General features: G+C 36.1%; 1 pseudogene; it reads left to right on the top strand.

Moving 5' to 3' along the window:
* Window positions 1–279: 279 nt before the first annotated feature.
* LOC101136174 (THAP domain-containing protein 3-like) overlaps window positions 280–27,425 on the top strand; it is a 167,339-nt pseudogene continuing 140,193 nt past the window's right edge.

The raw sequence follows: 27,425 nt of genomic DNA, 5'->3' as shown, positions 1-27,425 counted from the left end.
TGTCTTAAAATAGTATTTGTTAGTTTTTACTAGTTGTTTGAGAAAGGCAGGTCTTCATAAATTAATTTACTCATGTCTTACTTTTTTACAGGCTTTATTTTTTAGCTACCTAGCCTTAGAAAGATAATGCTGTATTTAAAGAAAAAAAAACACTATCTGTGATAAACCTATATATTTATATCAAAAAACTCTATTTTCTGTGGCTTATAAGATTACAAAATAAATACATCCGGCCCCGCCGCCGCCATCTTTGTTACGGGCAGCCGGGCCTGGCTGGAGATGCCGAAGTCGTGCGCGGCCTGGCAGTGCTGCAACCGCTACAGCAGCCGCAGGAAACCGCTCACCTTCCGCCGCAAGAAGCAGCTCACCTTCCACCGCAGGTGAGGGAGAACACACACACTGCCAGTGAGAGAGGAAATGCCAGCTCTTCTCAGAAAGAAAAGGTCCTCCCTGAGGCGGGGGCCGGAGAGGACAGCCCTGGGAGAAACATGGACACTGCGCTTGAAGAGCTTCAGTTGCCCCCAAATGCCAAAGGCCCCGTAAAACAGATCACGCCACGGAGGCCGCAAGCAGCAGAGACTGTTGGCCGGCCGGCTGGCCCTTCAGGCTTGAGAGGGCCCCCCGACAAGCAGCCATCTGATCACAGCTATGCCCTTTTGGACTTAGATTCCCTGAAGAAAAAAACTCTTCCTCACTCTGAAGGAAAATGAAAAGCTCCAGAAGCGCTTGCAGGCCCAGAGGCTGGTGAAGCGAAGGATGTCCAGCTGCCTCCGTGCCTGCAAAGGGCACCGGGGACTCCAGGCCAGACTTGGGCCAGAGCAGCAGAGCTGAGCCCCACAGGCTCCGGACGCAGAGGCGGCAGTGGCACCAGGGCCGGCAGGGCTTTGGAGCTCTGGCTGTGGACATTTTTGTCTGCTGTGGACACTGAGAAAGTTGGCCGTGAGGCCTGCCGGGCGGGGGATTGAAACAGTAACCAAGCTCCCTGGCTAGAGCCCCGACGCCGTCTGAGGGACGTTTAGAGGCATGGCACTAGGAGTGAGCATGACAAGCTTATCCTCCCATAGTAACAGAAGTCCAGGCTGAGGCTGATTCTGAACTCTGTCCTTTCAGCACGCGCAGAGCGAAGGTCGTTGGAAGCCCCGGTATGGGAGATGCTCCTCAGGGAGGAAGCCATGTGAGGGGGCCGGCTCTGTGGCAGGTGAGTGGGTCCCTTCCTCCATCAGCCTGGACAGCCCCCTCAGGGTTCTAGAGGGTGACTCCTGTCCTGGCCTGGTGTGAGTGGGCAGTGTAATAAAGTGCCTTTCTATTTAAAAAAAAAAAAAATACATTGGGGATATATAGAAATGCGGATACAACACCCTCCTATCAAAAGTGAAACACAAATTTTAAAAACCCACAAAAATCTACATTAAGCTCAGTAACTAAAGGGTACCAGAAAAACAGAAAAAAAATTAACTCTTTAGATAAAATGTTACTAGTTTTAACATTTAAACTTTATCTCAAACTTAACATGTCTAAAAAGAAATTTTATTTACCTCTTGCACACCCACCCACATCTGTTCCTTCTTGCCTTGCCCATCTTGGAAAATGACATTAGGTTTTCCATTGTTATTTAAACTTAAATCCTATAAACCATTTTTGAAAATGTTCAGTTATACTGTATATTCAATTTCTCAGCAAGTCGTTTGTTTCATCTTCAAAATATTTCCCGAAACTATGTTTTCTCATTACCATGATTGATTCTGCCCTTTTCCAAATGGCCGTCATCTTTCCTAAACTAGGTAATGTCTTCTTAATGACACAGTTTCAACTCCTTTCCACCTACTGACACTTTTCCACTCAGCAGCCGGACTGATCATTCATAATTGTACCTCAGATTACACCACTCCTCCACTCAGATCTCCTGAGCCTTCTTATCTACTCACAGCAAAAGGCAAATTTTACCACACCAAGGAAGCTCTGCATGACCCAACACATGCCTGCCCTGCCAACCTTGTCTCTCATATGGTTCTAGGTTATTCACTTCATTTGCCACACCTATTTCTGACTTAACTTTTGATAAGCTAAGATGGTTCTGATTTCAGATTTTGCACTTTATTTCTTCTTTTCCAAGAATGTTCATTCCCCATAAAGCTCATTTTCTTACTGTATTCAGAGTTCTATTCAACTATCCTCTGTGGATCATCCCATGAAAAATTCTCTAGCCTTTGCTCTGCTTTGTTTTCTAGAAACAATTTATTGTCCTATTATCATATTTTTCTATATTTGTTTAGTTGCTTATTATTTGCTCCCTTGGGAAGGACATAAACTGAGAGATTTGGCTAGTGGGTCCTTCTTTGTTTCCTCAGAAACAAGGAATTACACATAGTAGGTGCTCATTAAACATTTGTTAAATAAGTACACAAACAATTGCAGTAGACATTCCCTCTCTAATGCAACAGAAAGTTTCCAGGCCTACAGACTTTAATTTCAGTACTTCATAGAAAAGTTAATTTGGATGAGAGTAAATATTTTATTATATTTTAATCTGCATGTTTTATCTTTAATTTCAGGTGTAGAGAAAACATATTAGTATTTATTTCAAAAAATGTATTTTGTATCATCACTTCAATACAAATAATGGTCAGTAAGAGTGATTCATTTTGTTAGAGGAGAGGATAGATAACATGACTCTAGAGATGACAATGCTGAGTATAATATTTATAAATTAGGTTCATTATCTGATAAATATAAAATCTTAGGATATAAATTTGAAAAATTCTGCAGTATATGGAGGAACTTTAGTATCAGCAGGCAAAGAAAAGTCAACTTCTTGTTAGTATTTGGGGGAGATACATGTCAGTGTTCCTTAATAACCAAAGTATGAAATTTAACTCCAAATGGTGTAAAGTTTAAAAACACAACCAACACCACAGATCAATTTTCTCAGTAGGGGATTATTTTGCCCACCAGGGAATCTTCAACAGTGTCTGGAGACATTTTAGGTTGTTGCAACTTGGAGAAGCGTGCCACTTGGCATTTAAAGGGGAGAGGCCAGGGGTATTAGTCCATTTTCACACTCCCATAAAGAAATACCCAAGACTGGGTAATTTATAAAGGAAAGAGGTTTAATTGACTCACAGTTTTGCATGGATAGGGAGGCCTCAAGAAACTTACAATCATGGTGGAAGGCGAAGGAGAAGCAAATGCATCCTTCTTCATAAAGCACCAGGAAAGACTGGACAGCAGGGAAAACCACAACTTATAAAATCATCAGATCTTGTGAGAACTTCCTCAGGATCACAAGAACAGGATGGAGGAAACCATCCCCATGATCCAAACACTTTCCACCAGGTCCCTCCGTCAATATGTGGGAATTACAGTTCAAGATGAGATTTGCGTGAGGATGCAGAGCCAAACCATGTCATTCTACCTCTGGCCTCTCCCAAATTTCATGCCATTTTCACATTTCAAAACCAAGCATGCCTTTCCAACAGTCCACCAAAGTCTTAACTCATTCCAGCCTTAACCCAAAAGTCCAAGTCCAAAGTCTCATCTGAGACAAGGCAGGTCCCTTACGCCTATGGGCCTGTAAAATCAAAAACAAGTTATTTGCTTCCAAGAATCAGTGGGGGTACAGGCATTGAGTAAATGTTCTCATTCCAAATGGGGTAAATTGGCCAAAACAAAGGGGCTTTGCTCAGGGATAAGTTATAGTACTCTTGGCCATGAGTTCAATGTTAATGAATCAACAATATATATTAAATAATGTTTCATTAAACAGAAACACACATAAAATCAAGTTTATTGATCATTTGATGAAAATTTTACAAATGAGGCTTGAAGAAACCTAACCATGTATTTTCCCTAAGGCTAATGATTCAGCATTTTCTACTTCAGTGCTCATGGGGACATTATAGTAGACCATAACTTGACTAACGTAGTGACTTGGTAGACCATAATTACCAAGCATAACAAGAATCAACTGTATATGCTTTATTTGTATTATTTTCCACGTAATACACTTTTAAACATTATTTTGTCTTGCTTTAATGTTCAAATCAGATTGTAATAGCATAAAATATGTAATGAAAATAGGCTGGGCATGTTGGCTCAGGCCTGTGATCCCAGCACTTTGGGAGGCCGAGGAGGGCAGATCACAAGGTCAAGAGATCAAGACCATCCTGGCCAACATGGTGAAACTCCATCTCTACTAAAAATAACAAAAATTAGCTGGGCGTGGTGGCATGTGCCTAGTCCCGGGTACTCAGGATGCTGAGGCAGGAGAGGATCACTTGAGGCCAGTGGGCGGAGGTTACTGTGAGTCAAGATTGCATCGCTTCAGCCTGGCAACAGAGCAAGACTGTGTCTCAAAAACAACCAACCAAAGGAAAAAAAAAAAAATATATATATATATATATATATATATATATGTATACACACACACACACACACGGCCATTTGTTTTCTTTACTCAGTCTTTTATAAAAACTATGATAAGTAGGATTAACCATATGTATTAATCAAGACTTTTCTGTGAAACCTCGTCTCTATTAAAAATACAAAAAATTAGCTGGGCATGGCAGCGGGTGCCTGTAATCCCACCTACTTGGGAGGCTGAGGTGGGAGAATGGCGTGAACCCGGGAGGCAGAGCTTGCAGTGAGCCAAGATCACACCACTGCACTCCAGCCTGGGCAACAGAGCAAAACTCTGTCTCACAAAAAAAAAAAAAATCAATTTTTTATATATATACATATATATACATATATATGTATATATATATACATATATATGTGTATATATATATACGTATATATATACATATATATACGTATATATATATACACATATATATGTGTGTGTATATATATATATAAAGAGTTCCATTGTCCAAGGGCTGGAGAAGATGGATGTCTTAGCACAAGAAAAAAGATAAAACTCATGCTTTCTCTTCTTTGTTCTTCTGTCAAGGCCCCCAGTGGGCTGGATTATGCTTGCTCATATTTGTAAGTGTGAATCTTCTTTACTCAGTCTATGATTTAAAATATCATCTCTTCCGGAAACACTCTCCTAGAAACACCCAGAAATAACATGTTACAAGGTATCTGAGTGTCCCTTAACCTAGTCAAGTTGACACATGAAATTAACTATTACGGCCAGGCGTGATGGCTCACGCCTGTAATCCCAGCACTTTGCAAGGTCAAGGCAGGCGGATCATGAGGTCAGCAGATGGAGACCATCCTGGCCAACACTGTGAAATATCGTCCCTACTAAAAATACAAAAATTAGCTGGGCGTGGTGGCACGTGCCTGTAATCCCAGCTACTCAGGAGGCTGAGGCAGGAGAACAGCTTGAACCACTGAGTCGGAGGTTGTAGTGAGCCGAGATCACACCACTGCACTCCAGCCTGGTGACACAGTGAGACTCTGTCTCAAAAAAAAAGAAAAAAAAATTAACTATTACACCATATATAATATTACTTACAAGCAGTCATCTAGAAGACGTCAAATGGAGAATGCTTAAAATTATATTGTCTTAAATTACTTGATTAAAGGAACATTTCCCCCCATAAATGGTATTTATATCATCATGTGATATTTTGTAATCATTTTAAGTAATGTACAATTCATAGACTATCAAAATGGAACATATCTGTTATAGAATTTTAAAAGAATTTTCTAAAAGTTCTAGTCTGACTTTGACAACAAATAACAAGTTTTAAACTAATTTCCATTTTTACTTGTTAAATGTGCTTTTAGCTTCTGAGCTGTCATTAATAAAATAGAAAACATAAATATGTATATAATGTAAAATTTATATGTAAATAAGTACATGTATAAATTAAAGATTCAAGAGAGAGGTTTAAAAACATAAAAAATAAAATTTGAAATATGTTTCATTTGCCATATGGGTCACTCCATTTTATTTAGGCTTAAATAACCTGAGTTCTAAACTACCAAAATGGTTGATATTATTTTGATAACTGAGTATATTACTGAAATTTCTAAATAAATGAAAACGTTCAGGCCTTTTTTTGATAAACAAATTTCAAACAAAATTGATTTCTGAATTAATATTAAGCAAATAAGGCTGATTGATGATACTTGATAAATACAGTGTTTTACTTGTTCCTATTTGTCATGAGCCATATGTTGCCATCAGGTAAAAATGCAAAAAATAAAAATAGTAATAAAAGGTAGGCTTTTTATCACGGAGAAAAGAGATTCTAGAGATTCTCCCTATCACAGTGAGTTGCACAAAATAGGGACTCAATAAATATATGCTGGATGAATTGATGCATGCATGAATAAATGAATTTTCTTGAAATATAAATTATTTTGACCATAATTTACACCACTTTGATATAATGATAAAGGATGAGCATCTTAAGATAATCTGGCAATTTTAAGAAATTTCAAATTTGTAAATGTGGTATGGATATCTACTATTTGTATGTTTATCTGTTTTCTTACAGGTGTGTCAATAAATGTGTATTCCAACTCTTCTATTTCTAAAATTTCTTTCCATGTCTTTTAAGGAACCCTACCAAAAAGAACAAATGAAATCTATACAGTTCTTTCTCATATTGACTTGTTTCCCAGCTCACGCTTTTTCACCTGTTTCACACATAAAAGCAATATTTGCCTATGAATCTTTGGATGGTTTGGTTATTTCTAAGCCAGTTAAGTTCTCACAGTTAAAAAAATTATATATTTCTCTTTCTGAAATTTGGATTGGATCCAGCTCAGACCTTGGAATATGGAATTACAACAAAACAAATCTCACCATCTGGAGGTTTTCTAGTCATAATTTCTTTACCTTTATTGTCACTGCTGTCTTTACAAATTCATAAGTACATGAGGATAAACAAACACTATTCTCAGATAAATTAGTCTGTATAATAGACATTTATGGCAAGTAAATTGCCAAAAAAACATTTACAGTGAACATGAGTTTGATGATAAGTTGTACCTTTAAAATAGAAATCAAAAATGGCAGGGCATCTAATTTTTATATTACAGACTTGGGAAGAGACATTTCTCATTTGAATAATTAAGTGTGTTGTCAATTGCAGAGCAACTAAAAACTTACCAGTTACAATTGACAACACTGTTGGAAAGATCAACCCTAGAGAAAGTCTTGCTTTTTTTCCTTAGTTGCTAAAAAGCTTCTCTAGTAGCTAAAAACTGACTTACTCTACAAATAATACCTCATAAAGACAAATCTATACAAAAGCTTTGTATGATCATGTTCAGATACTGCAAACTTTCAGGCTAATGAAAAAGTCAAATGTAAGCTTTGTGAAGCTCAAAATCAGTGACATTTTGAAACACAAATGTTGACAATTATTCAAGGATTTGTAAATATGAGACAAAAGTTTACATTTGGAATTTTCTAATTGACTCAACATTATTTTCCTGATAATTGTTTTGGTTAAAAACTGAGGAAGGATAGAGTTGACAGGCAAATCTACTTCAAGAAGAATCATCATTCTGAGGTTTAACTAGGGGCTTACTGAAACTGTTTAAATTATATAGAAGACAATATATTTCTCATTCCCTCTATTTCTCTCAGTATTAATCAGGAGTCATGGTGATTTTTCAGTTGTTCTGTACTTGTATTTTGTTCAAACAAGCAATCTGCGAAGATGCTAAAGGAAATTTAGGACTTTTCAAACTGAGATAGCAAAAAAAGAAGGCATAATATGGCACTTATGTCCTCCCATAGGATTGATACTTTGCCTTTTAAGCAGTAAGAAACATGTTAGATTCTCCTCTGTCAATTTCTGACAAAGCCTAATTGTACATTCACCATTTAAAAATAATTGTGGATCACTAATAAGTTCTTGGCACTGTGCAAGATGCTGATAAAACAGAAAAGAATAAGAAAGGATCCACATTTTCATAGGGATCATAATCTCATATAGATTCCAAGTTAGTAAATCATATTTGCATGATGATGTGATAGATACAGTAATAAATATAATGCAAGTAGAATAAACACAATGAAGAAAATCTGATCAATCCCACTTGAGAATGAGTTGTTAGGAACACAGAAAGTTTCACAAAAAAAAGGTGACATTTGAGCTGAATTTTGAAGAACCAAAAAGATTTTGCAAGATGTAATAGAAAGAGATGGGAATTTTAGAATGGAGAAATGCAAGCAGTACCTATTATACTACAGGGGCTTATAATTGAATTGAATATATTGAGGACACAGAGTAAAATACAGTAAAAGCTTATTGGTGGTAGGGGAAGGAAATGACTGATAAGTGGAACCCACAATAATAAAAATGTAAGTTAAAAAAAGCTAAGGTTTCCTTTGAATGTAATGTTTCTATAGGGGTCAATAATATGAAGCCTAATTTGAAATACATTATCCCCTAATTTTAAGTGTGAAGACTGTAGAAGCATTTTCACCACCTTTACCAGGAGCCTATTAAATATTAAACAAACAAAAATATAATCACATAACGTACAACACTTTACTGCTGATTTCTGTGTAACTTCTTAGTAAAGAATTTTCTTTATGCACTGGTGTTAATAGTCTGATAACGTATTTTAAGAACAGAGAATTGCATTTCTAATATGTCATTGAAAGCAATTGTGAGGTAGTTTCAGACTGTTATCTTCTGAAATATTATAGGATTTCTTTGCATTAACCTGTGCACAATTGAGCTAATACATTTTTTTACCTAGAATTTCACAGATCAAATGCACATGGTATTTTATATTATCTCTCAGATTTACTAATATAATAAATGACTAGTTTGTCTTCAATCATAACACATATATATAACAAATTTTGCGGGTACACAATGTACTGTCTCCAAGTATAATACTGAGGTCAACTTCCATGTTTAACAAGTTAGTTTATGCTCTTTCTCCAACCTCTAAACTCTTCTCTGTATGTCCAAGTTTTGGGTTTGTGGGGATGGGTGCCAGTCTTAAAGGTACGATGATGATGGTAAACTAAAAAAGCAGGTGTTTTAACCCTCATAGCAGGTTGTTTGTTGCTATTGCATGCTCAAAAGATGGAGATCTAAGGTCACTATTGAAATATAATTGTCTAAAGAGCGCCTCCATTTTGTTGTTTACCTTAAACTATGAATGTCCTGCTCTTGATTTTCTAAAAATATGAATGGAAATTTGCATTTATGAATGAAGGATTGTTAATGCTGATAATCTAGCAGATGATCCTTTGCTACTTTGTTGTTTTATTATTTCTTCGGAAGGCCTACTCACATATAAAAGAATGACTGAGAACTCTTCACGTGTCTGCAGAGCACAACACAGGGAGGGTTTCATCTTAGGCTGAGAGCAGAACTGCTGACGTTAGCCATGACTCAGACAGACCAATAAGGAAAGTTTTGAGGGTTGTCAGCATTCATACTTGAAGCAGCAGATTTTTCCCAGGAAGATATTTTAATTTGTTAAATGTATCTGATAGAAGATAATCCATTGCACTATAGGAGCTTATCATTGAGTTGAAAGCATTGAAGGACACAGTGAAATGTAGTAAAAACATATCATGGGAGGGGAAAGGAATAGCTGGCAAGTGGAACACAGTAAGTAGCAAGTAGGCAAGATAATCTGTACATGGACTTTATGTTTTTGAAGCACTGCTTTAAATGCTGTCTCAGAAATAAGGCATAATGGGTGCTGTCTGTGGGCTCCCAAACTCCCTTCCAGAGGATCAGTGCACCTTTCCCTGGCTGTTGGCTCATAATCCCCCCTCTGCCAGAGCATTACCCTCACCTGAAATGAAACTGTCTCTTTGAGGAGTTTGTATAGTAACCATAGCCCAGTAACAGACTGACTTGGGGATGTACACAGCCTGTTTCCCACTCCTCTTGCCTCAAGGTGGAACCCTAACTCTCATTCTGAGAGCACTTCTTCAATATATCACTTTTAAAACAATGACCATCTATGGCTCTGCTTTGGGATCCTGACTTGAGATGGTGCCAAAAGTGATCCTCAGAAGCAGATTTTCAAGATGGGGTTCTAAAAGTAGATCACTTGCTGTCAGGATGACAATGAAGACCTCAATAAAACAGATGAAATATCAATAGCACCTGGAATGCTGTAGCAGTGTGATTAACTAGAACAGGCTGCTTATGGAAGGGGATTCTGTAGGTCAGGCAATGTTTGCAAAGTTTCAGAAGTGTGATATAAATAACGATTATAAGGACTGTGGAATTAGATGTTTGTTGCTAAGTGCCATTGATGTATTGAAGAGAATAAATTGGAGACACATCTATGATCATCCTTGTGGGAGGGGCAGAAAGCCTCCTTAGAGTTTCTGTAAGAGATTCCTGTTGCCCATAGCCAGAGGACAAACAGTGCTGAAGACCAAAGACAATACCAAATTGTAAGAAGGGAAGATCTGTAAAGAAGGTTGAATTTTAAGGTAAGCAAGCATCTGAGGCCAAAAACAGAGCCTTAATAAGGAAGGGGAGGGATCCTGAGACTTCAGATTGACAAAACTAGGTAGATGCATTTAAAAACCTGGAATTATCGGATCTAATTCTTAGCCTTAATATGCAGCCTATGCTACCTCCCTGCTATAAAGAGGCCTCATATGAAACAGGTACCTCACAAAACAATGCTTACCCTCCTTGGGATCTGCCCTTCACCCAACATAATCATTCATAGAGAAATAATGTTTAAATTTTTCAAGCAATTTTGTTTCTAAATTAGATTTTGGGGCAAAAGTTATTTGAGTAAACAGAATTAATGTTTAAAATGCAAGAATCACTATGGGAAAGCTGATCTTTGTTTATTATACTTAGCATGAACCATGTTAAGCACGCCAGTATTAAGGAAAACCTTACTGTGAAAGTGCTTGGACTTCTGAGTGAGGAGATGGACTATATGCTAGAGGAACTGTAAGATCTGGCTAATATGTATCAGTAGGTAAAAGGAAAATATGACCAGGAATGTATTCTGAGAGTGCTGGATCAAAGGAGGCAGACCATCAGCTGAAAAAAAATGGGTTTTCTATTATGGAAGCATCCTCTCATGACAGGATTTAATACCCTGGCAAGGAGCTTGGAAAGGAGTGCTAATATACCATTTGTCTGGCTCTTTTAATCTTGGAAAACCAAATAGCCCATACCAACTAAAGTAGAAATGCCAGAAATCTGTGACAGATTGGTGTAAAGAATAAAAAAGCTCCAAGAATTGGGTATACTATATTATACTGTGCTATACTATACTATACTGTACTGTACTGTACTATACTATACTACACTACACTATACTATACTGGGTCCACCATGAAAAAAAACCCCTGGAAATCCACAGATGATTATTTCTCAAGATGAAAAGAAATATGTTTGTAAGGAGGGCACCAGAATCACTAAGATGAACAGTGGTTGTCCTCTCTAAAACAGGGTCGATTGGAGGAGATGTCATAACACGCCCATGAACCCATGTATTAATAGAATGTCAGGATCCAATAATAGCAAATGGTGATAAGGTCAGAATGGTAGTCAAGACAACCTGGCTCACTGTGATCTGTGGAGATACTAGTAGAACATGATAGTTCCAATTCAAGATAGGCAGCCAACAAAAAAAAGTATACATACACACACAGTGAATAAGCAGAATGCTGAAATCAGGGAAGAGTCAACATCCTGCTTTCTTGACCTGAACTAATGCTCAGAAATAGAACTTACTGACTGAAAGAGACATGGGGTCTCCAAGGGGAAAGACCTTGCAACAGAGAGTAGATGACAGTTTATGCTGTTGGTGCTCTTTCCAGATCCCCTTCATTGGGCCTTTCTCCAGGTGTTGGGAGTGGTGATTGCTAAGGGTACGCTGCTGTCCCTTGTACAGAGCACTGGCTTTGGAAGAAAGAGAGCTGCCTTGCTCAGGAGATTATGAACCCCTGATCCTGGGGCTGTCAGGGTTACTGATTGCCTGATTTAGGGTACAAAGGGCTGGCCCTCTTGCGCTAAGGTGGAGCCGACCTTGTGATGCAAATGATGCTCCAGAATTGAGCTAGTCTCCAGCTGAGTCCACAGCCTTGCTTAGCTTTCTTTCCTTCCCCTATCCTGTTTTTCTCTTCCCCTTCTCCCAGAAGTTTACTGTCTCTGAATTACTTTCACAAGTTATTTCACAAAACTCACTATTTCAACTTCTGCTTCTAGAGGACTCACTTTGAACCATGTTCAAAGTGAAAACCCTATATGCATCCAGGAGGCAGGAGAGGACTGATGGAAGATTTTTGCATCCTAAGTCCTCCTCTTAGTGCTTGGCATAAAGTTGAGGAAGAGTAAAAACAGTCCTGGATCTTCGGGTTGCTAGAGTGACAAGAAATTAGAGCTTCTTCGCTCTGTTGTTTGTAAAACTGAGCAAATATTATGGGGTATATGACATAGTACATCCATGTATTATTAAAGTATTCATTATAGGGCCTGGCTCAGAATAAGTATTTAACACATGGAAGCTATTTTTACTGTTTATTTTTAATAGCTGTTAGGTATTTTCTCTTCATGAGACACATAAGATTTACTGAATTATTGTTTAATAATTATTATTGCTAACATTAAATGAATGCATATCTATATAATAGGTACCGTCTTAAAGCATTTTTTGTACATCCCTGTGATCTTTTCAGTTACTCTGTGAGATTAGTATTATTCATATTTGTATTTTGCACATGAGGAAACTGAGGAATGAATGGATACATGGCTTGCCCAATTTCTCAGAACTGGTAAAGAGTGGAGATGGAAAGATAATCCCAAATTCTGATTCCAGAATTCACACTCAATGACCACACTATGCGGCCTCATTGCCATTAATCCTAAAGACAACACAAACAACATTTAATAAGTAACTAATTTGAATACTTGCTATAACAGCATTTCAAGAGAAAATATAAAGATTTTGCCTGCCTTAATACCATCATTGTTCTTTCAACACTTTTTTTGCGAGTATTTAATCATTCGGATAGACTATATTTGGAAAAAAACTCCCAGTAGATACCTTTCATTTTTACTCTTTGGTTCCTATTGTAATGCAGAAGTGGTTTGGATAGAAAATGTGTGACTATTCTGTTTTATCAGAGGTAATTTGAAAACAGCTTGGTGCAAAATCTGCTTATAAAATAAGTCATACTTTTTCTGTATAGAATTTGAACCTTTACACACTGATTCTTATTGTGAAGATTAGCTTTTAAGAATTATTGTATATTTTGATTTGTAGGGAATTCTTTAAATAATACAGAAAGTAAATGCCTTGAGTTGTGTCTTTTTAAAAATTCATTTTGATTTTAGAAGCCTCAAAGCCTATAGCTTAAATGATATAATTCAAAATACATTTGTGGTCAATTTCATATAATCAACATATTTTCCTAGTTCTAAGTAAAGTATATTATTGGAGGCATAATTGTAATAATAGCTTACTATATGTAACTTCCATTATGCTAAGCAGCTAACCTCCACAGCAATGCTGGGAGGAATCACTATGACCCCGCGCTCTACAAATAATGAAGCCAGGAGCCCGAAGGTGTGAAACCAGCCACATTCACACAGCTGCTAAGGGGCAGAACTGAAACTGGAACACAGGAACTGTAGCTATCAAAGCCCATTTTTATTTTAATCAATATGTTATACCATTTCCCTGGAGAAGCAAGTCAGAATCACTTGATTTTTGGAAAATGCAAGACATGCAGTAGACATATGGAGAAGTAGTGAGTAGGAGAAAAAATAAATCTGTTCTCTGATAATTATGCTGATTGACAGGACTAAAAGTTCAGATAAACGTTTGTGATGATTGGGCAAGCTTCTTTCCCTTGATTTGTTTTAGAATATAACTTTGAATGTCCAAACATCCAGTCATTTCAATTAATAAAAATCAGCCAAATTGTTTTCATTATTATTATATAGTTTTTAAAGAAGGGACAAGGGCAGTATGAAAAGAATATTGTGTGGGAGTCAGACAGACATAGATTTGAATTACAGTTTTGTACCTTAGGATAATTCTTAATCTACTGCTTTATTTTCCTTTCCTATAAAATGAGGATAGTATTGCCTACGATCTATGGTTGTGGAGGAGATGAAAGATTATGCACATGGTATATGATAACCATTGTTAACGTCATTATTAGCCATATTTTTATATAGTCTTTATGACAAAATTACAGGGATTTGGTATTTTTTTATGCTAATAACATTATGCCATATAGCAATCAATCTTTATGATCTTAAAGATAAGTTGATTAAAGGATCTAATTAAAATAGTCTTCATGTTACTTTAGTACCTGGAAGGGTATACTTAGTATCATAGGGCTGTTGTACAAAGGACCACAACCTAGGTAACCTAAAACAACAGAAATTTATTCTCTCACAGTTCTGAAGGATGGAAGACTGAAATTAAGGTGTTGGCAGGACCATGCTACCTCTAAGCCTCTATCGGAGGCTCCTTTCTTGGCTTTCCTAGTTTCTGACAGTTCCAGGCATTCTTTGGCATGTAAATACATCATTTTAATTGCTGTCTCCAATGGTCATGTGGCTGTCTTCCCCATGCTATGTCTAAATTTCCCTCTTCTTATAAGGACACCAGTTATACTGGATTGGACTTCCACCTTACTCCAGTATGGCCTCATATTAACTGATCACATCTGCACCTACCTTATTTCTAAATGAGATCACATTCACAGATAATAGGCTCGGGGGGTGTCTTCAACATATCTTTTTGAGGAACACCATTTGGTATTATAAAAGTACTTAAGTAAGTCATTTTTAAAAATTCTTGTCAAAGTAATGATTCTATTTCAGTGAATCTGGTATTTTTCCTAGTAACAGCAGTCTTGGAATCAAACCAACATGGACTCAATCCTTCCATTTTCATTTCTGCCTCATCCCCAGACTCCTCTGGGTGTTATTGTGGCTGCAGACTTCCCCCAGACCACATAGTCTTCTGATTACTACCTTGCATCACACCTTCCGTGGACAATTCCTTCATTTGGCATGGACAAGAATATTTTTGCCCAAATTATTCACTTGTTTCTGAGAATTAGAAACAGTTGTGATATTGTGACATATTCCAGTGTCTAGAAAAAGATTATTTATGAAGAGATATTTATTCATCTTCAAAATAATAATTTAATAGATGCTCAAATGATCCAAAAATTGACCAGTTTTCTGAAACATACAAAATGCTCCAACATACTGATATTAATTAGGTTTGGAATATATTATGCATCTGCATGCATACTGTAGGGTACAATATTGTTAAATATAGAGCTCAGTAATTTTGTTATGAAGCAGTGTCTGTGTCCATAAAGTTTCCTGCTATCCTTGTTTGATATCATTTTCTTATTTACTGTTTGTACATGGTGTGACGTAACTGCATATCTATTTATAGCTCCTATAAATTTGCCATATTGTTATAACTTTAGTACAGACTACTAAGCAGTGGCTCGGATAATTTTTATACTAAAAATAATTTCAAAACCAATTCTGGAGTAACTGAAGATTATTTCTTATGAAAATAAACCAGAGAAAACTTTTTTTTGGCTTATGTTCAAATTATGTTTTTGTCCCGTCAAGCATTTTTAGTGCCAAAGTGCCAAGTGGACCATTTTTTTTTCTAAATAAATTCATCCAACAGATATTTAGTGGCACCATGGCAAGCATTTTGTAATTAAATAGATGCATACATGGGGGTCCTGGCCTCAGGGGATAAGATTCTAGGAGAGGGAGAATATGATGAGCCAAACTACAAACAGCTATCCACCACAAGACAGGGTGAACCAGTGTTATATAGAGATACGATGTGCTAGAAAGGATTGTCTGACTTTGCAGATGAATGAAATTTCTAGAGAGGTGAACACTAGGAGGTGGCAACAGCTTGGACCCAAGTATTCATTGAATTCATCAAATAGCTATGAAATGAATTTTATGGGCAATCATCTTTGCTTAGCGCTGAGGTAAACACAGAGATGAATTGGAAGAACTTACTCTTAATAAGTATACAGTTTATACAAATATGGAATTCAGCTGAAATAATTATAATTGAAGAAAGAATCTTTTGGAGACTAGATTCATATCTAGTTTGGCCAAAAAGATTTAATTCACCAAATGGTAAGTGCAATTTCCCATTTCATTTGCCTATTGTATTGAAGCCTAGATTTGATATCATATAATTAAAGTTAGATGGTTTCAGTTTATCATACAACTCTAGAATAATATGTATTACCCAAAAATAGACTATTTGCTTTATCTTTATTTATAGTTCAATTTGTCTTCTTAAATGTAGTTCACTGTGGCAGATTTCCTTGATTTCTATGTTCTTTATTTTTCTCTCATTTTCCAATAATATCTAAGCCATCATACTCCAATACCACTGTACGGAGTTAATTTATTTCTGTAAAAACTTTGCTGACAAATCTGTATTATTTGGCATTTCTCACTGTAATTATTTATTTATGGTGATTCCTTGTGGGATATATATTTAGTCACATATGCTAAAATATTTTCCAAAATGTAAAATTATGATTCACAAATAATAAAATAAACATGTATTGAATATTTTTATTTAACTCACCAATTAATGAGAAGCCAGTAAATGTTAACAGTAGTTCAAAGGAGACTCCAAAGAACAGACATAATATAGGCCATAGAAATACAAAAATGAATTTGCTAATAGGTGCAAAACTAGTCAATATCCACGAAGTGGAAATTGATTTTAATCTCAATGGGTGAAATATTTTCTCTATGGACAAGAATTATTTGTTTTACCATTAGTTTTTTATAACTTACAAAATTTTAAGACTGCATCCAAGAGAAAGCTCAGACCTTTATAGAATTAGATATCCTTACAAGGATCTGCTAGAAAATTCTTGCATTTCCATTGACATTAATCTTTTTGACCAGTTCAAATGTTTTAGAGGTTTTCACAAGGACCCATTTGTCTTTAATACCTTTTGACTTAGCCAATTAAAAACTCCATTTATCCCCTTTCCTAATCATGTAATTAGGATTCTACCTAAAGTGGGTGTAGTATAGCAAAAAAGAGCCTTTGAGGTGGGACAAAAATTTGGGTTGGAGTCCCAGCTCTGTCATTAAATGCTTATGTAAAATTGGGCAAGTCTTACTTTCTTTGAGCTGTATTCGTTTTTGGCTGTAAAGTCAGGATGATAATATGTAGTTTAAGAATGCAAGATTAAAAACGGAAAATGATTTGTAAATGATAAAGTGGTATCTAAAAGTGAATTGCTGTTTTTATGATATTTACTGCCAGGTTTTCTCCACAGATGTACATTGCCTCAATTTGTTTTGTCCACTACTCTACCATTAACTAGATTGCTGTGAGAATGATACCTTTCTGGAAAGAAATAAAAATAGCAAACACTTCTGCATTTAACCTTATTTTTAAAACATAATAATCAGAGAATAACTATTTGCTGTCTTGGAAGTTTATCCAACCTAAAAACCTGCATTAAATCTTTAGATATTTCTTTCTTTGTAGAAGAGTTCATGCAACAAGCTATACTTTTAAAGAAGTCTAGTTCTCTAGCTGAATGTGTGCACTAAATAAGGAGCACTGGCATAAGAATTTCATTCTGATCTACTTTTGGAAATATTTCAGTGACGAGACTAGTTTTTATATTATTTTTCTTTCTGTCAAGTTTAATAAAGGTCTGCACAGCTCTACTTTATTTAAAGAAAGAAATATATTTATAATCTATTGTATATCTGCTAATTTCTATAAGATGCACTGTTTCAATACTGTATTTTTTTATTTCTTGAACAGGTACTAATGTGAGAGGTGTAGAATTGATAATATTTTACAATTTTTAATTAAAAATGTAAAGGCTCCTGGAGCAGAAGACCCATGTCGTATCTAGATGAAATAGTTTTGCAGGCTTTCACCTACATTAATCTTTTCAGTATAGTGATGAGTTTGAAAAGAAGATTTGATGTGAGAATCATTCAAAAGCAAATAAAATAGGAAAAAGCTGATGAATAGCAAACAGTAAGTCACTGATTAGTTTGAAAGCTTCCTTTTTGTCATAATATTTTAATGTTATGAATTGCATTATGTTCTTTTATTATTCTCCTTTCTCTCCTGCATACCACATCTATGCTATGTTTTTCATTATTGAAAAAAAAGGGTAAGAAAGACCCAGGAAGTGGAAATATTTTAATTTGACTGATGAGGGAAAGGCATCTTAAATATTATTCAGCGAAATAGTAACAGAGAAGTGGTAAGAAAGAAGTTAGTGAGAAACTAAGTCAATCGCTGCTCTTTCTTCAGTGGATCCTAAGTGCTTGTACTACAGAAATAAGGCCCAAATTTACCCCACATTAGCTTCGCTCTCCTGGACAACTGCCTCAACTGTGTTATATTAGTAAAGTGGAGGAGGGCAAAAAAAAAAAAAAAAAAAAAAAAAAAAAAGATTGTGATAGCATGTAACACAAATTTTCATTTTTGCCTCAGGTTTTTAGCAGATGCTCCAAAAGTCAATTTAGTAATTGCAAAACATCCTTATATACTTCAGTGAAATGCCAGATGACCTATGAATGATATTCAAATACATTTTGAAGGCAGTTTTACAAGCTGAGACTCATCACTCACCACCTGTAATAAAGATGATGGCATGGAATATATTGGAGGTTTGATGAGGCTGTTGAGAATCTGTTTAGAAAGAATAGTCAGTGTGAAGTGTGCTTTTATGTTCCTTTGGGAAAGGAAATCTGGTTGGAGTGGGAAAATCAGGGAAGTTTTGGCATAAGCTACACTCAGAAAATTTCAACATCCCATGCCACACATACAAATTACATGTGAGCTAAAACACAATATTGGGAGTTAATTTGTTATTTCATTGTTATGTCTAGGTTTTTTGCTAAAAGGTAATTAAGTGAATTCTTCTTCAGGCTTCTGTTTCTAACAGCCACATAAGACAATACTTTTTTATCATACAAAAATCCATACATAAATTATTATGAGTATTCAAAGACTTATTTGAAATGTCTAGAAAATGATAGGGATTCAATAAATATTTATTGAATTTATAAATTGATGTCAGATTTTAGATAGAACTGGAAAACTTATAGCAGGGGATTCAGGAGCATCTCACTAAGGAACTTGTCCTAAGGAAGAAAGAGCCAGGGATGATGGTGTTAACCTTATAATAAAATACAAAACCTCAGGCAAGAATCTTGAGAGTGTTGGCTGCTTTCAGAGTCCATACTAGCTATCCTGGATCTATATCTGGGTCCCGGGAATAAAGGGGACTGAAAGAAAAGTCTTATTTAGCTCTAAAATGCATTGCGGGGGTGAGGGGTCCTCTAAAAGAGTACAGTACCAAAGAGAAACCTACTCTCCCTGACCGCATCCTTTTCTCTCTTCTTGCCTTGATCTGGGGTGACATAGACCTATATGAAGCTTTGGCAGTTCAAAGGGTCAGGGAGACCTCTCAAAGAAAGATACTGGCCTTGTTGAACAGCTGGACTGACAGGCCCAAGTGAATGAACACCCATGCCCCTGGAAACTGTGCATCAGAGGAGAAAACAGAGAAACTTTCTTTGGGCCTGACTGGGTATTCAGTGACCATCAGATCATTTCATTTGGTAAGTGTAATGTTGAGTATAAGCATGGCTTGAAGAATTGCTGGGGAGTTGGCAGCAGGCTGAAGTCAGCAGATTTTTGAAGGAACTGGCATAATATGCATACCTTGTTTAAAGTAGAGTTACACCCTACAGAAGGCTGAGAAATGAAGGAATGCTATTAACAGAGAATAAGCTCATTTATTTAAGGTTAGATTGAATTTTCCAAATCTCTTGAAGAAGTAGGGAGATCAGTGCAGCTGAGTTGACTATATGAGGATTTATTTTAACAGCATGGTAGTGAATAAATTAGTCATTTGTAAGTGCCATCCTTCTATAATATTAGCGTGGTCAGAAATCTATTCTGTTGCAATTTCTAGTTCCACAAAAAAAGATTTATATGGCAATGAAACCCTGAAAACACAGCCTATCTGTATCTGATATGCCACTAGGTAGTTTAAAAAAAAAAAAAAGGAAGAAAGAGCTAAAACAAAACAAGCACCTATGGCTCAATGCCCAATCATTTTATTTCCTTGGATAAAGCTGTTGGATATGAACACCTGCATGTTTTCCAACATGATCTCATTTTATAATGAGCCTTTGGTGAGTATATTGTGGTTCCAGGTGTCATTGTCTTTTCATTCTTTGGCATCCAGAAATGTAGCATTTGCATGACAAATGATTGCATTGGTTTTGGCAGTAAAGGGCCATTCTGCTGTGGGAAGATATGCAGAAAGGAACCTGCAGTGAGGCTAGTTTAAGGTAACTCTTATTTGGTTGGCTAGCTTCTTTTGGACTTCGCTGTTCTATCTGTGAGGTAAAGTCCCTGGATGTGTCAGTTCACATTGCAGCTGTGGCAATAAATGGTAAGCAAAGTAGTTGCTGCTACTCTTTGAGTTAATCTGCTTTTTTGTTAGTCATCTAGCAGATGCTTCTGCTATATAAATGGAACAGACTCTCTATTTGTGAAAAATGTAAAGTGGATAAGTGATGACACATCTTAACATTCCTCCAGTTCATTTCAAGTATTTATGAAAATTGAAATATTACTCCCCATAAAACTGATTAAGTTTTACAAATATGTAATCCACCCCTAATACTTGTTTTTTTTTCCCAAAAGTCTGAACTGTAAGTTGAGGAATAAAATATGTAGTTAAGATAAATGGTATTTATAAATCAGGTAGACAAGCAGACTCTTCTCCATCTCCTACTTCTGAACTATTACTTTGCTTTGTAAACCAAAAAGTATCTGAGACAAGTCTCAATCACTTGGTTAAGGACATGCCTGCAAAACATCCTCAGGAGGTTCTGACAACATGTGCCCAAGGTGGTCAAGTTACAGTTTGGTTTCATACATTTGAGGGAGACATAAGACACCAATCAATACATGTAAGATGTACTTTGGTTTGATATGGGAATGCAGGACAACTTGAAGCCAGGAGTTGGTGGGGGTAGGTGGAGTCAACGATTTTTCTGATTGGCAATTGGTTGAAAGAGTTTATTTAAAGGAATGGAATCAATAGAAGTGAGCGTCTGGGTTATGATAAGAGGTTGTAGAGACTAAGGTTCTCATTACGCAGATGAAGCCCTCATGTAGCAGGCTTCAGAGAGAATAGATTGTGTTTCTTATCAGACTTAGAATCTGTTCTATCAGGTTTAAGATCTCTGTTTTAACATTAATACTGATCAGCTGTGTCTGAATTTCAATGGGAGAAAGGTATAATGAGTCCTGTCTGACCACCTATTCCCATCATGGCTTGCACTAGTGTTTCAAGTTTACTTTAGAATGCTCTTGGCCAAAAGGAGGGGTCCATTAAGTTGGTTGGTAAACTTAGAATTTTATTTTTGTTTCACAGCTTCAAAATAATCACATGGAACAAAAATTGTGTGGAAAAGATATATTTAAAAACATTCTTTTGGTCTTTCATTAGGTGTCTAGGAAGGTACATGTGACTAGATGAACAAGAAAAAGGCAAAGCAAAATAGATTGAGACATGGGTGAGAGTTGGAATAAAGAAACTTTAAAAGCCACATTTAAAATCACAGGAAAATAAAAAATACTCAAGCTGAAATCCTGGTTAGATGATACTGTTTAATACTCATACAGTTGTTGACAAAAAGCGTCAAACTCTGTAAAACATTTGAGGAGATATATTCTGAGCCAAATATGTGTAACCAATGGCCTATTACACAGCCCCAGGAGATCATAAGAACATGCGCCCAAGGTGGCCAGTCTACAGCTTGGTTTTGCACATTTTAGGGAGACATAAGACTTCAATCAATACATGTAAGATGTATATTGGTTCCATCTGGAAAGGCAGGACAGCTCGAAGCAGGGACTTCCAGGTCATAGGCATTTCAAAGATTTTCTAATTGGCAATTGGTTAAAAGAGTTATCATCTAAATACTTATTATCAGACAAAAATAATCTGTTATATCAGCCTGAAGGTCTTTGTGTTGATGTTAATGCTGGTCAGTTGTGCCCAAATTTCAAAAGGATAGTGGGTATAATGAGGCATGTCTGACTCCCCCTTCCCATTATGGCTTGAACTAGTTTTCCAGGTTAATAACTTTGGAATGTCCTTGGACCACAGGAGGGGTCCATTCACATGGGTGAGGGGCTTAGAATTTTATTTTTGGTTTACGTACTCATGAAACAAATCTTACTAAATTCTCACGAAGTGCAAGCATGATGTTAGATGCTGGAAGTAAATTTCCTGTCCTCTAGGAGTGTACAAACTTGTTGAGGAGAGAGAAGTTTTAAACGTATGATATAGCTGCCAACTCTAATTTTTTTATTATCTAAAGAGAGATTCTAAAATGCTCACAGAGCAGGTTAAGTGCCTTTGAGAATTTGTTTATGTATGAACTTAGGTAAAGTCTCACAGATTTATATTTCCAACTTCTTTTTTAAAGTTTCAAGTATTCAACTGTATACTCAATACTTCCACTTTCATGTTTCAAGGGCACATACTATTTAACATGTTTAAAAACTAACTCATTATCTTCTAACAAAAAAATAGCTCCTGTTTCTATGTTTTCTATCTTATTAACTGATCCTACTATAAATCCTGTTACAAGAAAACACAAGTCCTGCGTTCCTTTGAATCTTTCTTCCTCACCCATATATCCAATTTACACCAATTCTTGTCTCATTTAACTGCTAAGTATCTTAAATCTGAGCATATCTCCTTCCCAAGTGCTGCCACTGTATTCAAAGCTAAAATTTCTACGATTTGGATTCTGCCATTGGCCTAGCAACTTTGGCTCTGCCTCATTCTTTCTCTATCCTGCTGGGAGAATAACTTTTTCAAAATGCAGTTTATATGTTATCTCTCTAAAGAAAAAGCTTTCCCATGTCTGCTATGCTCTTAGGATAAAGGTCAAATTCCTTAATAAAGCAGATAGGTTCTTTTAGGAACATGTGACAGAAAAGGTAGCCCAAACTAGCTTAAGCTACAAGAGAATGTATTAGTTCACACAATACAAATCTAGGAAAGTGGCTCATTTCAGGCACAACTTGAAGCAACTCTTCCCCTTTCTCCTTCATCCAGTAGAGCCGAGATGAGCCTGAGTCTCCCACTAACCCTCATTCAACGTTAATAAGAAATAATTACTTGTTGTTTTAAACCACAAATATTTTTAGTACCCCTCTTCCAGTTTAACCTAGAGAAACCTGAATATAGAATTTGGTATCCAAGCAATAGGGTGCTGCTAAAACAAAACATCAATGTATGTGGCATTTGCTACAGACTGGAGGAAGGCAGTGAGGACACTAAAATAGTATGCTGGAAAAAGGGAGACCACGGGATGCTGTAGTGAAATACTTGGTAAAATGATCACTTACAAGGGAGAAGATGTACTTAATAAACTTTGAGGTTTAGAGGTAAAGTTTTGGAGCAAAATGTTGGCAGTTTGAGTTGGCCGTTATTTGTTCTACTTGAAAAGGTAAATCAAGTAAGAAATAAGCTCAGGAAAAAAATGGTTAGTTTTGAAGTAGGGAAAGAAGGGAACATATTTAGAGATTTTTCAGGGCTGATAAGTACATTTATCCTTCATCTCCAGTTGGTAAAAGATTCTCAAATCAAGGTTAAAGCTAAAGATAAAATCCAAATCAAGGTGTGCCCACAGACACATAACCTGGAGACAAAGACTAAATAAAAAGCACAAGTGTCAAAACTTTTCTTAAGTCTGATTGTATTAAGTAACCCTGAAAAATAATTTCCTTTGGACAAAATTTGTTACAGATGGAAGTACACCTTTGTGGTTTTGTGGAAGCTTGATGTATTAGTCAGCTCAGGCTGCCATAACAAACTACCGAACTGGGTGGTTTAAAAAGAGATTATTTCTCACAGTTTTGGAAGCTGGAAGTCCAAGATTAGGTGCCATCACAGCCAGGTTCTGGTGAGGTTCTTGCTTGCATGCAGATGACCACCTTCTCACTGTTTCCTCACATAACAAAGAGAGTGACCTTAAGAGAAGAGGGTTTCTTTTCTTAAAAATACTGATCTCATCATGAGAGCCCTACCCTCATGGCCTCATCTAAACCTAATCAGCTTCAGAAGCCACGACTCCAAATACCACCACACTGGAGTGTCAACATAGAAATGTTTGGGAATGGGGCACAATTTAGTCTATAGCATCCGATAAACAGAAATAACTTATAATTACGTCTAAAAAGAGTGTGAGAAAGCCCCTGTCTCAGAAAGAATTGCAGATGTGGGTATTGGCACATAAAGCTGACTGGAATCAAAGAAATAAATGCTAGCAAAATTTTTGAGCATTGCATTGTCAAAAGTGCTGTGTATCTTGATGAAAATGACTAAATATTTTTGACATAAAATGTCCCTTAGTCTCTCAGCCCTCTATGGGTAGAAAAAGACTGAGAAATTTATTCAGTAATAAGGTAGGCACATCCTCAATGCCTTTTGAAGCTATGACCAAAGAGAATATCCTCAAAGAAAAAGCCAAGTTCCCTGGAGAACAAAGAATAGAATAGTCAATTCTAGGGAACAGAACTGGGGCTTGATCAGGAAGCATTACCTATACAAGGTTAGGGACAATCTCCTATTTGTCCAGTGTGATTTCAGAATTTCACAAAAACTGGTGATTACTGTAAATATTTATTTTCCTTGCTTCTATATGAATATTCATTGTAATTATCTTGTCCCTGTTCCCTCACTGTACTTTGGATATATAGGGGATCGGATAGCTTTTCTTTTTAATTAGAAGTTCTTTGATTCAAGAAAAACCCTAACAGCATCTAATTTGGATTAAAAGTCTTGGTTTTTAAGCCTTTTCAAAGTTTTAGATGAGGCATTAAGTGGCTTGGGGATGGAATAAGTATATATTTTGCCTGAAGTATGGAAGTTAATGTTATGTTAGATTGTATTATTAGTTTAAAATTATACGTTTCCTCTTCATACTTGTCATGCTTCCTGGTACCACTGAATTTGGGATTGGCCATGTGGCATACATTTGCCAATTCAATATGAACACTTGGGACTTTTGACAAATCTGATCCGAAGGTTTAATTGTAACTGAAATGGCTTTACTGGGGTCCTCTTGCTCTAGCACTCCCTCATCAGCACTTTTCTGAGATAGAAGCACCTGCTTCAGCCTAGATTCTGGATTGGGAATGTATATAAAGCCAAGTCTAGATCAACCAAAGCAAAGCCCAACACAACCACATTCACCTGAAATCCTTATGTAACATATATGACAAATAAATCATTTTTAAATATTGAGATTTATAAAAATTGTTTAAATGTATAGCCCAGGAAATTCAGATTGCAGAGATTTTTAATTTTAATGAGATAATAAAATGGTTATAATATAATGTTGAGTGATAATAGCAGGGTTGGAAGTGTTGTCTATAGAATAATCCTGATTATATAGAAGAAAATTTTTAGAGCTATATGTGTTCATTATATGAGAAAAAAATAGTGCAGCATCAACAATTGTTATTTTTGGACAGCAGACTGAAGAGAGATTTAGGGCTTTGTATTCAGAAGATCTAGATTCAATTTGCTGTTCAGCCACTCACTAGCCATGTGATTTTGAGGGGAGCAGTTCAACTTCTCTGCTTCAGATTCTTCATTTTTAACAGTATCTTTGTGTGCCTTGGTGGGTTATTGTGAGATTAGGTAAGACTTGAGTATATAGGTATTAATATGTGTAAATGAATTAGTAAAATATGTCAGAGTAATCTCTAGATAAATTCTAGTTATGATTATTTCAATATTATTATACAATTTTTCTGTATTTCCAATTTTTTTTCAATGGGAATGTTACTTTTTTTAGTCAAACAAAAAAATCAAAATCAATAAGGTAGAAAACTTAAATTGCCAAGTTCTAATATAAAAAATAGCACTTTAAATGGCTTATTGATGAGAGGTAATGGTACCTAGTCAAAAGGCATAGTGGGGAGACAGCAGACAGCTACAAAGCAGAAGCATGCTGGAGCCATTCTGATTAATGGTGCATGGTTGTCAGAGAAGCTGGCTGATTATTCACAATGTATTGTAAGGAATATGTTGAAAGTGACCCAGAAATGAGAAAAAGGACAAGGAGTCATTGGAAAAGATAGTTCACTCTGGAAACTTTAGAACGTTCTTTGCACCCAGTGGGATGTAGTTTGATGAAGTCCTGGCTTATGTGCCAGGAAAAATACCTAATGAAGGCTTGATGCCTGCAGAGAGAAAACAGGCTGATATCTCAGCTTTCACACCTCTTTAATGGGAAATAACCAGTAGACGGTGACTTTTCAGCAGAGTTAGAGGATCTCTTAACTATTGGTACTTACAAGGTCTCCCGTAAAATCAAAAGGATTTTCTGACGTCAAAGCTGTTGTAAAGTTGCTGTGTCAGCAGTGAATTAAAAAAAAAAAAAAAAAAAAAGGCCATTATCCTTAGCAAACAGCACAAGAACAGAAAACCAAAAACCGCATGTTCTCACTTATGAGTAGGAGCTAAATGATGAGAACACATGGACACACAGAGGGGAACAACAGGTACTGGGGTCTATTGGACGTTTGAGAGTGGGAGGAGGGAGAAGATTAGGAAAAGTAACTAATGGGTACTAGGCTTAATACCTGGGTGATGAGATGGTCTGTACAACAAACTCCCATAACACACCTTTATCTATGTAACAAACCTGCATGTGTACCACTGAACTTAAAATAAAAGTTAAAAAAAAAAAAAAACCAAAACCCCAGGCTGTTTCTGCAAGAACTGGAAGCATAAATATTAATTATAAGTATGTTCAGAACCAATATATACTATGGGTAATACAACAACCTAAGTCTACTCCTAAATTACTCCATGACTTTGTAATAATGGTTAGCATCTTGAGATATCAAAATATTCATTTATATAAAATTGATTGTGTTTGTTATATGATCTTTTAGATCCTTTTTCTTCCTAATCTTTTTGTATGCTTTAATTTCTTTACATTTTGATACAGAAGCATATTTCATTTAACGTTAATGTATAATAATAAGTAATTGATGCTTAAAAATAGACACTTTCAAAATTGAAGTATAACATCACACAGTTTACAGGTCACATGTAGACAGCTCAATGAATTTCCACAAGTGCACACCCATGTAACCATTACTCAGATCAAGAAATAGAACATTACTAGCCACCCAGGTGTTCCTCTCATAGGGTGGTAACTCATCCTTTGAATTACCACCTTTTCCCAGGGTAATCGCTAACCTGACCTACAACAGAAATTATTTTTGCCTGTTCTTGAACTTTATAGAAATGGAATCATATAGCATTTTTTTTTGTTTTCCATGTGACTTTCTTCACTCAACATTATAGCTATCAAATTTTAACAGGAATGTTTAAAACAACAAATAGGTAATATTTTAATTGATAA

The sequence above is a fragment of the Gorilla gorilla genome, chromosome 1, assembly GCF_029281585.2.
Source record: "Gorilla gorilla gorilla isolate KB3781 chromosome 1, NHGRI_mGorGor1-v2.1_pri, whole genome shotgun sequence".
Classification (NCBI taxonomy): Eukaryota; Metazoa; Chordata; class Mammalia; order Primates; family Hominidae; genus Gorilla; species Gorilla gorilla.
Note: the sequence above shows the minus strand (reverse complement) of the source record. Positions and strands in the feature narration are given on the sequence as shown.